General features: G+C 45.4%; 1 long non-coding RNA gene across 1 annotated transcript; it reads right to left on the bottom strand.

Moving 5' to 3' along the window:
- Positions 1-597: 597 nt before the first annotated feature.
- On the bottom strand, positions 598-5,612 carry LOC126513765 (uncharacterized). The gene is made up of 3 exons (XR_007595430.1): positions 5,492-5,612; positions 3,977-4,066; positions 598-3,578 (listed from the first exon to the last, which is right to left on the bottom strand). It is a non-coding gene; the product is annotated as an uncharacterized lncRNA (long non-coding RNA).
- Between the last annotated feature and the right edge of the window lie 6,943 nt (positions 5,613-12,555).

The following is a 12,555-nucleotide window of genomic DNA, read 5'->3' as shown; positions in this document are numbered from 1 at the left end:
GAGTGGGCTTCATCCAAAGGACTGCTGGCTGTAATAAAAATAACTGAATTCCTTCCAGACTGCCTTCAAAGCCATAGCTTGCTGACTCTTCGCTGGGTCTTCAGCTCTGTATGTGGAGGGCTCTCTCTCTCTCTCTCTCTTTTTTAAAATCAATCTTTCTCTCTCTCTCTCTCTCTCTCTCTCTCTCTCTCTCTCTCTCTCTCTCTCTCTCTCTCTCTCTCTCTCTCCCTCTCCCTCTCTCTCCTCTTCCTCTGCCTCCGCTTCCTGGAAACACGATATCTAATAGAGTTGAGAACTGACATTGTGCTTTTTTTTTGGGGGGGGGGGATGGATGTTGGGGCTGCTCTAGAAACATTAAGACTTCTAGCGCAGCTCTGAGCAGGCGCCTGGTCTTTTAATGTCCCCATTGTAGCACACAGACTAATTTCCCAAATGTGTGCCCCTGGATCTCATTTTCCACCACTGACCTTCTTTAAGTGGGAACATCAGGTGTGCTTCAAGCTTAGCTTACTGACTGATTAGCCGTTAAGGCAGGAGTGACATTTAATCAGAGGGGCAGATCAAGCACGTGACATGTCCTTTTTCTTTTTCTACCTGATTGCCTGAATTCAGTCAATAACAAAAATTACTCGATGCTAACTATATTTAGAGCAATGAATTACATATTATTGGGATGAAGAAGGAAGACATCACACCCCCGTTGAAGCCATAAGCTTAAAAAGACAGTAAGAATAAATGCACACGGGGACAGAAAATCAGTTATAATATTCCTTAGCATAACCATGCTTAGGGGTTGTCGGGTTCTGTGCAAAAGGCTCATTCTTATAGTCCAAGCTTTATCTGATATTGAAATTTTATTTTAACTTAAATAATATTAGAGATTTTAATAAAGTGTAGTGAGCCTATTATTAGGATGCTGTGCCAGTCAGACATCTTTTAACTAAAGTAGTTTTAATGGGGTTCTTTGGAAAATATGGTTTGGGAATTCTAGAAAAATCAAGACTTAGACTTTTTGTTTTAATATTTATATCCTAAGCTATGTAAAATCTGTGTTTCCTATCATAAATCCTGACAGAAGTTCATGGTTTACAGGTTCAGCCGAGTAGAAAGCTTTTATTTTATGAATGTCACACTCAGTTCTTGGAGGCGGGATCATTTTCTCATGTCACTCTGGTTAATCTAGCTGGTCATACTAGTTAGTCAGTGATGTTATTACTTTGAACAAACTCTAACAGGAGGAAACACTTTGCCGTTTGATTCATTGCCCACACTGTTACCTAGAGTGTCTGGACATGGGCCAACTGACATGCTCAGAATCTTTCTCAAACCCACTCTCAAATGTTGCTCCAGATCTGACCCAGGCTCAGGAACCATTTCCTCTGTGGTTTGTTAAGGCCCCAGGGTCTATCAGTGAGAAAGCAGGAATCTCTAGCCTTTCTAGGCCTGGGTCACGCGTGGGTCACAGGTATCCGGAAGGGTTGGCCAGCTATGACTCAGCTCTGAAGTTTGTTTGGCGCCAGGAAGGCCAGTTGCTAGAACTCGACTTCTTTCCACAGGGGAAGACATTATACAGGAGTGAGCAGGGGCTGCCTGCACTGCAGCGTGGGTTTGGGAAAAGGGCATTAAAGACTCTCTTGAGCATGTTTCCTAGACCTTGACTGTGGCCCAGCCAGGTGTCTTAGAATTTTAAGATTCTACACATAACCAAACTCCTAACTTCCTCTCCCACAGTGCTGCAGTGTTACAAGTGGTCAGCGTCTGAGCCTGGTGTTTCTAGTTCTAGTCACAGTACACAAGGGCTCCTCCAATCAGTGTTTGGGGCTTCCCTTTGTGGGGTTCAAGATGAAGAGTTTGGTTGCTAAGGGACATAGTGACAGCGTTTCTCTATTTTGACTGATAGATTAGGTTATATAATCATTTTTAGCACCCACATCCCTTCCCATAATGCAGCCGGTCTTAATTATATTGCATACCCAATTTTACATAAAATGGTAAATACGGGGTTCTCCCTAACATTTCACTTAGAGGAGAGTTTTTTTTTATTATTCTTCCACTCAAAACCAGTCTGGTCACACCGGCCCATTGTACAAAATTCCCAGATGAATTGGAAAAGAATAGAATTTGTCTGTAATAGGGGAGTCCTAGTCCACTGTCCAGAGTGGGGACTTTATACAGCTCAAAGGAGGTAGGGCCCTAAGGTTGCTAACAGGTGCTAGGTGAGTTGTCATAGAGGGGCATAAGTAAGTCATACCTGCAGACAAGGAACTCAGGTTGTTAAGTACAATGTTAGGGGTGTGTGTATAGTGCAAGACTAGCAGGGTCCCAGGGTGCTAACCACTTGCCTCAGCTGTCAGCATGGGCCCTTCCCAACCGTCTGCTCTCTGGAGGGAGACTGCAGTTCAGGAGGGATCCAGGGCAGGTTTCATCAAGATGTATGCATATCTCCATGCATCCTGTTCTACATGATTGTTTTGCAATTACTGTGGACTGTTGTTTGTAAATCACCATTTATCCCTTTACGTTAACACTGCAGCTCACCTGTAATTTTCACAATGCATGCCCTTCTAATTCGGCAGTCATTTCACACGCCTTCAGAATCAGATTAGAGGGTAGCACTCCGATGTCAGGGAGAGAAAATGAAATCTCACAGAATGGGACCAAACACCTTCGTATGTCATTCACATAATTGACGAGTGTTCTCCAGACGCTGGCACAAGTACCAGGAACAGGGCATTCTCACTTAACACCAATCTCCTGGCCCACTTAAGGCATGGGGAGCTGCAGCGCAGCCATGGCAATGGATTTGCCTTCGGCCAGCCTCCTCTGTGGGGACCGCTCTCAGGCATGCCAGAGTTCTGGCCTCCCATTGGCCCAGAGATGTCTGATGTCCAACCATTCCCTTCTGCTCCAGGTGGGCACTACCCTATCAGATGCTTCTCTGTCCTTGATTACAAAGATTTTTGCCTTTTCTGCTGGGATGATATGCTGTACCAGAAGCCTACTTTTGTTGGTGTGAGATGTTTCTTGAGAAGGCTCGTCTTAGAAAAAACAAGGGCTTGCCATGGGGGCAGGGTAGTGGGGAGACGAGGTTTAGCTCTCTGAACATCCAAAGTGTATTAGTGCTGTCACTACTTGGAGTAGGTTAATCCTAGCATCACCTGTGTTGACTGAGCCACACTCAGAACACTGACTTACTCTTGGGTCTTAAATCTCCTTGGGGGAAAGTTCACACAGAGGCCTGCTGCCCTTTGCCCTCACAGAGCACTCATTCCAGGTCCTCTTGCCCACCGATGTTCCCAGTCTGCCTTTATGGACCAGGGTACCACCCCCAGGCAGTTCTTCATTGTTGCGGAAGTTGAGAGAGCAGGGCTCCCAACACACGCAGATTTTGTACAGCATCACGCATGGGAAGTACATGGAAACACGGTGTCCACTTGCTCTGAGAAAAGGGTAGGCGTCCATCTTTGATGCTCGGGTTTGTTCATTTTATGCGCTCAAGCTTCTCATCTGATTTTTCATTTCTACTCCCCTCGCACTCCTTCAGCTATACCGCTATAAATTCAGTTTCTTCAACTCCTCTAAAATGTAAACAGAAAAATGTGATCTTGGAAAGCCTGATTTCTCTTGCATTCTACAAAAGAAGTCTGACTTATTTGGAGGGGGGTGATTTCCATTCTCTCTTTACATACAGGGAAGCCTGTCAGACATTTGGCCTCTTAAAATGCAAGACTGACATTCTTATTTCTGCTGAATCTAGTTCTTTAAATCATATTATTAGATTCTCTCAGGCTGACAGAAAGAAGCATGGTGATATAATTTTTAGAGGACAGTATCCTTAGGGAGAGCAAGGCATGAGGGCTATTTCTCAGCCAGTGTCCAGTCTAATCTCAACACTTTCAAGACAAGGATGTCCAGAGAGGGAGAAAGAGCAGAGCATGAACCTCGACATTCGAGTTACGTAAGTTGCGTGGCTCACCCAAATATGATGCAATCTTCCCGTTCATTTCTGTGGTTAACTGAGTAATCTTTCATGTTCAAGATGAAAGCATGCAGCAATTAGTGGTATCTGAAGAGTAATTACAGAGAATTAAGAATGCTTTTGCAAGCCATAGGTTCTCACACATAATTTTATATATGCTGAAGAAAGGTCACGAGCAGCCCTCATTTTCATGCCTGCTCTGGGAACTCTCCAATACCAGGGCAGACGTGAGCCTAATTTGAAAGGGAACCTTCTCTGACTTTCTTGGGAGAAAGGACAAAAACAACTTTGAATCAAATGATGACATATCTAGGAGTGGGCAGAGAAAGCATCCAGGAATGTCCTAAAGCATTTCCAAGAAAACAGGACCCAGTGAAGCAGTTTGACAGGAATGTAGGAGGGAGCAAGCCAAGCCAGGAGAAGCTCAGCTTACTGTCTCGGGAGTAGCAGGTCACAGATACTGATGAGCAGAGTCTAGGGTAAGAACTCTGATGGTGGCCTGAGCATAGGAGAAAAGGTGCTGTGCACAGGCAGCTGCTGAGGCAAACCCAAATTGTCGGTTGTTAGGCTGAAATTCATGTGGCTTGACTGGAAGTACTCACAAAAGCACAGGCAGAACAATCAACAGCAGAATGCCAAAATCTCAAACCTGTCCCTGGATACTCAGAGCATCAGCTGAAGAGCAGAGGGCAGCACCAGGAGGAGGAACGATGTGAGTGTCCAGATGGCTGCAGGTGTGGCTTTATGGCCACAGAGACCGAGCAGAAGGGACACAGGGACCACCGGGGGAAAATCGAAGTTCTCTGGAAACTTGGCAAAGGGTTCCAGACAGGGATTGCACCATTGCTCCCAAAGATGTAGCTCTGTCTGTGACAGCTAAGTGCTGTACCACACAGCTGTGGAAGAATGCCTTGTTCTTCCCTGATCATCCTCAACTCCCTTCCCTCCAGCCTCAGCACAGGGCATGTCCCTCTGTGGCTGCCTCTGTGGTCTTTGTTCATCTAAGATATCTAGGCATTCTCTGATACTTAACCACATCCAATGACCTCTCATTAAATGTATAAGACAGGGCACAGCGTGACACAGTGCTGCTACGTCTCCCCTCCATCCCCCTTGCCCACTCTCATCGTTTCTGTCACTCCACTGACAATGCCCCTTCTTGTCTCAGCATCATTACCCCTTCTCCTCCCTCAACTAGGAGACTCTTTCTCAGCCACTTGAGGGGCTCGTCTGCTCTTCTCCACTTAAGTGTTGTGGTCTCCCCTGGCCTCGCTATCCACAGTCATCTTTCTCACAGTGCCTCTTTCCCACACTGTTTGTTTATTTTTGGTCACCTCTTCTAAGGTCCAGTGCCTTATATGCCTTGCTCACTATACTCCCAGAAGCCAGCATAGTATACCATGTGTACAAAAGTGTCCCAGTGAGTTGTATGAGTTGATTGTATTGAAAGACCTCCGGAGTGGGGAGACTCTTACTCAAGTATCGGGATAACACGACCCCCCAGGTACTCACGAGAGACTGTCCTTGCTGCAATCACACGAGGTTTGTTGACAGGACAGGAACCAGTGCCCTGGGGCTAAAACGCAGGGGTAGAGAGTTCAATCCCGAGTAGCTGGGAGAAGGGGTATTTAAGGGAAGAAACCACAACCTAGTAATCCAAAGGGGATAGGGAGGGCGTCATTGGAAAATTCCAAAAATACCAGTGGTCATCACAAGGGGGTAACTCCCTGTTTCTCAAGATTATAATCTAACTTTATCTTCAGCTAGTTCCTGAAACAGAGTCACTGAACCGGCTAATCTAGATTTTTGATTCTTCCCTCCCTGCTTAGATTTTTGCCTTTATTTTTTCTGCTAGAACTTTGGCTGCTAGAGGGGTCTGGATTTATCCGGGTCTTTCAGTGTGAGTGAAAAATTATCTTAGGAGGTGGGTGATAGTGTGAAAAGGCAGAGGGTCTACAGTCCTGTCTCATGTAAGTAACTCAGAAAGGCTTCTTCCTCATCCTCCTGCCTGTGAGTCATGCTGCTCCTCGTTTCTAATGTCTTTAATACCTTTAGTGATGGATAAGCCAGTGACAACAATTGTGTATGTGGATTTCAGGCGCAATGAAGCACTCCCAAGGTTCCGTGGCAGATAGAACGCTTTTCTCCATCCATCCTAGGCTCACAGCTACAGCCCCTGTCACAAGAGACAATGAGTACAAAGGCATCAGGAAATGAACCCACACCAAGCCCAGGTAAACCCGGATATATTTTATAAGGCTTGGGTGTTCCTATTCTAGAATACTTGGGATCAGAAGTATTTTGAATTTCATATTATTTTTTGGTTGTGGAGTATAGGAATGTAAAATAATAAAATAAAGTACCCCAGAGATAAGTCTAAACATGACAGTAGTTTACAGTTAGTATATACCTTATATACACAGTCTGAAAGCAATTTAAAATGGTTTCATACATGAAACAAGGTTTTGAGGTGTGGGATTTCCCACTGTGATAGCATGTTAGTGTTGATAATGTTTCAGATTTAGGTGCATTCAGAGTCTGTACTTTTGGTTTAAGCCTTCTCAGCCTGCACTGAATTTGGTGAAAACTAACTAGGGAGGCTTTGCCTCATAAACAGGGACGCTTAGCTGGGCTCCTCTCGACATTTCTGCATCGCCGCTCCCAGTTCCTTTCCTCCAGGAAACATTTCTCATGAAGTTCTTCCTTTTTAAAGTTTGAGATTATAGTATGATTTCACTTCTCTCTTCCCTTTCCTACGTCCAAACCCTCTTTCTTATACACCCCTGCACACTCTCCTTCATATTCATGCCCTCTCTTTTCACTAATTGTTGCTACATGCGTATATGTATATATACATGCATACACACACATATTTCTAAATATAATCTGCTCGGTCCACATAACGCTACTTGTATGTATGTTTTCAGGGCTGACCTTCTGCACTGAACAACCAATTCATGCGCTCTTCCCGTAGAAGAGCAGCCGTCCCGCTCCCAGCTTTCCTCAGTGGCCTGCATTCTCTGTGTATTGAGGTCTTGTGGGCTTTTCCCATCCACTTTGGCATCCCACGAGGCTCAGAGGAACTGGCCATGATCATCCTCTGGTTTATGAAGCGTGTAGGAGAATGCAAACTGCCAGCGTGACTGCTCGGTTATCAGAGAGACAACGTTCAGAGGCACCTGGAAGCATCTGCAGCAGCGAGCCAGTAAAGCAGACTGACGTGGCCAGGGCTAGGGAAGGTGGAAGAGCACAGGCAGAGCACAGCAAGAGAAGCAGGAGAGAAGAGACTAACAGAGAGTAAGCGGTCAGATGGTGGATGTCTGGCTAGAAGGAAGGTGAGTAGCTGTGGGGAGAGGAGGACCAGGAGACTGGAGGTTTGAGGAGGCTTTGAAATGTACAGGTACTTGTGAGCAGGGACTGAGGAAACCTGGAAGACACACGCAGCCACAGGTAGATAGTGATGGAGCCTCTCGGCCAGAGGTAGGGAAATGTCTTCTTTTGGCAGATGAGAACCAGTTTTGTAAGTTTCTGAGGAATGTTAGCTTTTCTCCAACTACTAGGAATCCTTCCATAGTTTCAGCTGAGCTGGGTTTGGACTCCGTATTGGACTGACTCAGTGGGTCTTCCCGTTTGAAGGGAGAATGCTCTACCCTTTGCACCTGATAACCATGAGGGATGGCCTTCTTGCTTCTGCTCTGTTCTTAATGCCGAGATAATGTATTTGGGCTATTGTGTCCTGAGGTCTGTGCATTCTTAAACAATGAAGGCTTGGAAAGTCTCTGTGACTTTAAAATATCCATCATATCTATGTATTGCTTTATCGAAAGGCATTGTGCAGTTATTCTTGTGAGTTAAGATGTTGTCTCCCCGGATTTCCTTCTCCAAATGTAAGCAGCTATGGATGAAGAACTACAAGAAGCAGCCACTGGATTCCATCAACTGCACAGTCCAGGTCTTTGGGACTCCCAGTTCCCCAGTACCCATAATCCCGCTTAGGACTGAAGACTAACCAAGCAGTTGTCCTTTACAGATACAGGAAGTCCCAAGAGGATGCTAGGAAACGGTCATGACCAAGTGGATAAAATGCTCATGACCAAGAGTGAGGACCTGAGTTTGAAGCCTCAGAACTCAGTAACAGGCATCTGTAACTAACTCCAGTGCTCTTACAGGGAGACTGGGGAGAGAGACCGGAGCGTCCCTGGAACCGTGTGGGCCAGATCTCCTGAAGTAACAGCACTGGGCAGAAAAAAGAGACCGTGTCTCAAGTGAAAAGAAAGGCAAAGACTTACATCAGGAGGTGTCTGCTGATTTGAGTGTCATGGTATTTGTGGGCCTGTGCTCACACACACAAGCACACACTCACATGCGTGCGTGTGCGCGCACACACACACGTACACACATACACACTTCCAAGACATGACCATTTTTATTCTATGACAAGAACAAGCCTTAAAGAAAACCCAAAGAAGGACAAAACAAAGACCATTTTAAAAAATGTTGAAACAGCAGGGAACAAACAAAGCAAAAGAATAACAACAACAACAAAAAAAACCCTACCAAGTTGAAATAGAACTAATTACTACAGACAGTTCAACAAGAGGAGACAGGAGTTCATTAACACAGTATGTCATGTGTTTCATACACACGAGACAGAAATGAGCAATCCTTAAGATTGCTTCGGATCCTACTCATCAGAAAAGAACAGGGCGTTTATAAGGAAGTAAGAAGGTTATGAGGTCATAGTGGCAGCTTCAAGGAAGGCAAATAAGAAAGGCAGAAAAAAGGCTGGCTAGTACCTGGGTGATGTAAATTCCCCATACCATCACCAGACCCTGAGGGTCAAAATCTGTCTCTAGCTAAAGATGGGGCCAGAGAAGGTCAAAGTCCATCTTTATAAATCTAAGTCCTACTGTGTGACAAAAGCAGAGGAGATGGCGACCACTCCTATATCCATTTCTTCTCAATTACCTGCAGCTCAATATTCCTTCACCCCTTGGGGAGGCACATCCTCATTTCCCATAGGAGCAAGTAAGAGAGTAGAATCTACCAGGCTATAGCAAATGGAGATTGCTCACCTAAAGGTCAGAGGGGCCTTGACAAGGAGCGAGTCAACACTGGAGCCTCAGCCCAGCATCAGGACAGGGCCTGATCCTCCTCAAAGATAAGAGTGTTTGGTTACACCTCAGACAGCAGCCCTGCCTCTGTTCAGCCTGCTTCTCAAGGTACTAATGAGGATGGGCTGAGATAAAGGCCAAACCTTGTCTTGGGCTGGGCAAAAGCAAACACTGGTGTTGACTTAGGTCATTCTTTGCTGGGCTGAGGCTGCTATATGATTTTCAGTGTAGACCCTTGGGTGTTGTTATCCTTGAGAGATTAGCGTCTTTTCTTCCCTTCTTCTTAGACTTCTGGTTTCTACTTTTCTTCTTCCAGCCCCGCACACTTATGCACACTCACATGTGAACTCTCTCACACACACTTCCCTCTCCATGGTTAACCCTGCTGATACGGAACAGGTTCGAGGCTGTTTCCACCCACAAAAATTGACCTACACAAACCCTCTCGATTCTCAGGTGCTGCTGGGGTTCCAGCATCTCTAGTTGTTATTAATACAGTTTCTGCAAACTGCACTTAGACAAAGCATCCAAACCTTTGACCTATTTTTCTAGGTCTTTAAATGTATAGAATTTCCATTTACAACTAAAATTTTTGTTCTGGTGTTTTCTTCCTTTACCGAGTGGCCATTAAAAGCTACAATATGTTCTATTTTTGTATGTCAAGTTTTGTAGAGTGTCCTTGTTGCAGCTTGTGGATTTTTCCTCACCCCCTTGATCTAATCTAGACCTGGGGACACATTCCATTCACGTTTACTTGAAGCAGCACAGGTAGAAAAGTTTGAGTTTTCTGATCACCGAGAAAAATTATAACTTGGAAGAAAAATAATGAGCAGCTACCAAGGAAGAATAGGGGTTGGATCTTCTGACACATAGTTTACAGGATCCTTTGGGGAGTAAGAATCAGGAGGAGTGACTTTTGCTTCTGTCTTAACCTCCACAGTGTGCGCTTCAGTTTGGTTCATGCGCTCCCTGTCAAATTTAGTCCATTCTTCCTCTTTGTCTTTTGTGTTTTCTCTCATCTCTCCTGGCCTGCACTGTCCTCTTTCCCTCTATGGGCCCCTGGCGCGTGGGGGGCAGGGAGTTGTGTGTGTGTGTGGGGGGTGTATCCAGGTGGAAGGTCGTTCTGAGGGCGGTGATGGAAAGATGGAACTCCAGGGGTGGCACAATACCAAAAGTGTTTTCCTTCTTATGTCTAACTTCTCCACCCAGGCCCAGGTAGTCCAGGAGAAAAGGGTGGAGCTGGGGGCCCAGGGGACCAGGGTAACAATAGTGTCCCCAGTCTTGAAAGCATTACTATTGGATATTTCAAGGCCTCTGGACTTAATCATGAGCTGCGAAGCCCCAAGGCATGCTCTTCTTTAGGCGAAATAGAACTACCCATACTAAGGGTTTCACTTACCCTGTGAGACTGCTTAGCCTCGACTGAAATGTTCCTTGGCCCCACATTGGGTGCCAGGTGTTGGGTCTTAGCCCAGGGGGATGAGGATGAGCTGGGTCTGAGGAAATTAATTCCTTCTTCCTTAAGAGGCACTGCTGACTCGAAACAACATCATCTCACTCAGAAGATGATAAAAAAATTTGAAGAATAGAATATAAAGTCATCGCTTTGTCTTCAAAATGAAATTGAAAACATAATCCATGTTTAAACCAAAGAAATGTCGAGACTGCTTTATGGTGTCTGGGGCTGCTGTTGATGTTGACCTGAGCATCGGCCTGAGCCTGGAAAATGGCAGAAGGATGGGCCAAGGGGTATACACAGATCAAGGACCAGCATGCCAAACCATGGTGGCAAAGCAAGAGAAGAACAATTATCCAGGTGGCAGTGTTCAAGGAAACCTTGAAAGGCTTAGGATCTGTGGCAACTTCAGATATTGATGACAGGGGTAAAGGGAAGGGGTCCCAAAAGCCACAGTGCAGGACATGTTTCTTCTAACGGCTTCCTCAGATTCTCAGATATAAAAAGAAAGTATAGAAGAAGTCAATGCAACAAATATGTTTTACTACTGTATCAGGGTAAGAAAAGTTCTTAGCAAGACTATAAACACGAGTCCACAAAGAAAATTACAAGTTAATTTACATAAAATTGCATGCTGCAGTAAAGAAATTAATGGCAAATGGATGGCACAAATAATGACAAACTGGGAGAGTATTTGTCTGACATATAAGCTCTTAATTAATTGGTGGGTACAGATAACAAGGCAATAAAAAATGGATCAATTCCTTGGCACACAATTAAAACTTAATTTTTGTTTCCTAAAAGCCTCTGCTAACTGTGCTGTCCTAAGCAACAGCCCCTCCCCCGTTCCTGACCCAGCTTCCCAAGTTTTCAGTTGTTATAGCAATCTCATTCCAGTTCCAGCATCCATACAACCCCAGTAGCATCTCTGTGCACCAGTGTCTGCAGTCCAGGCCTGTATGCTGGTGGGAATGGGCAAGGACATCTTCCCTGGTCCATATAGGAACGATGGATGGACTTCAGCCCAGTCAATACTATCCCCTTCTCCTCTGAATTCCTCTCTCTCCCTTCCCCTCTCTCTGTCTCCTTCTTTCATCTTTTCCCCTGCTTGGCCTTGGTGTCCACAGATAGGCATTGTTTTTTCCTGATGCTCCTGTTGGGGACTCCCCTCTAGAGCTGTTGCCTTCTCCCTACTCCGTATACCTCCTGTCAGCCTCCCCTGGCCTTCCTAATGAGCTACCTACCTCTGCATCTTCCTCTTTACCTGCCAGAGGACTTCCTTTAGTAAGTTTCAAAGTCTGTCTACTGGGGTTAAGGCCTTTTTAATGACTTCCATTTGAAGCCTACATCTTGCTTAAAAGCAAGAAGAAACATATCAGCATCTTGAAGGTTTAGGATAGGAGGTCTTGGAAGGAGGGACAGCTCTGTCCATGTGACCTTCCAGACAACAGCTGGGCCACTCCCTACTCCAAGGAAAACCTGAAGAGGGAAGTTCTTGTACGCTGTCCACTGCTTGTAACCTGCCCACTCTCTCCATACCTCTTCAATATAGTGCTTGAAGTTCTAGCAATAGCAATTAAATGCTCTTTCACAGACTTCTCTAGGCTCGCCTGCCTGGCTGTTCCACTTGATTCATGATGAGATTTATGGCCCGGCGTAGTGGAGCAAATCTTTAATCCCAGCACTCAGGAGGCAGAGGCAGGTGAATCTCTATGAGCTTGAGGCCATAGATTTAAATAGACAGGATAGCCAGGGCTGATGTGGGAGTGATTTCTTATTAATAAAGAAACTGCCTAGGCCCATTTGCATTTGATAGGCCAACCCTTAGGTGGGTGGAGAAAACAGAACAGAATTCTGGGAGAAAGAAGCTGAGTTGAGGAGTCGCCATGATTCTCCCGCTCCAGACAGACGCAGGTTAAGATCCTCCCTGGTAAGCCAGCTCGTGGGCTACACAGAATATTAGAAATGGGTTAGAACAATATGTAAGAGCTAGCCAATAAGAGGCT

The sequence above is a fragment of the Alexandromys fortis genome, unplaced genomic scaffold (genome assembly GCF_014885135.2).
Source record: "Alexandromys fortis isolate MF-2015 unplaced genomic scaffold, M_Fortis_MF-2015_v1.1 scaffold_110, whole genome shotgun sequence".
Lineage (NCBI taxonomy): Eukaryota > Metazoa > Chordata > Mammalia > Rodentia > Cricetidae > Alexandromys > Alexandromys fortis.
Note: the sequence above shows the minus strand (reverse complement) of the source record. Positions and strands in the feature narration are given on the sequence as shown.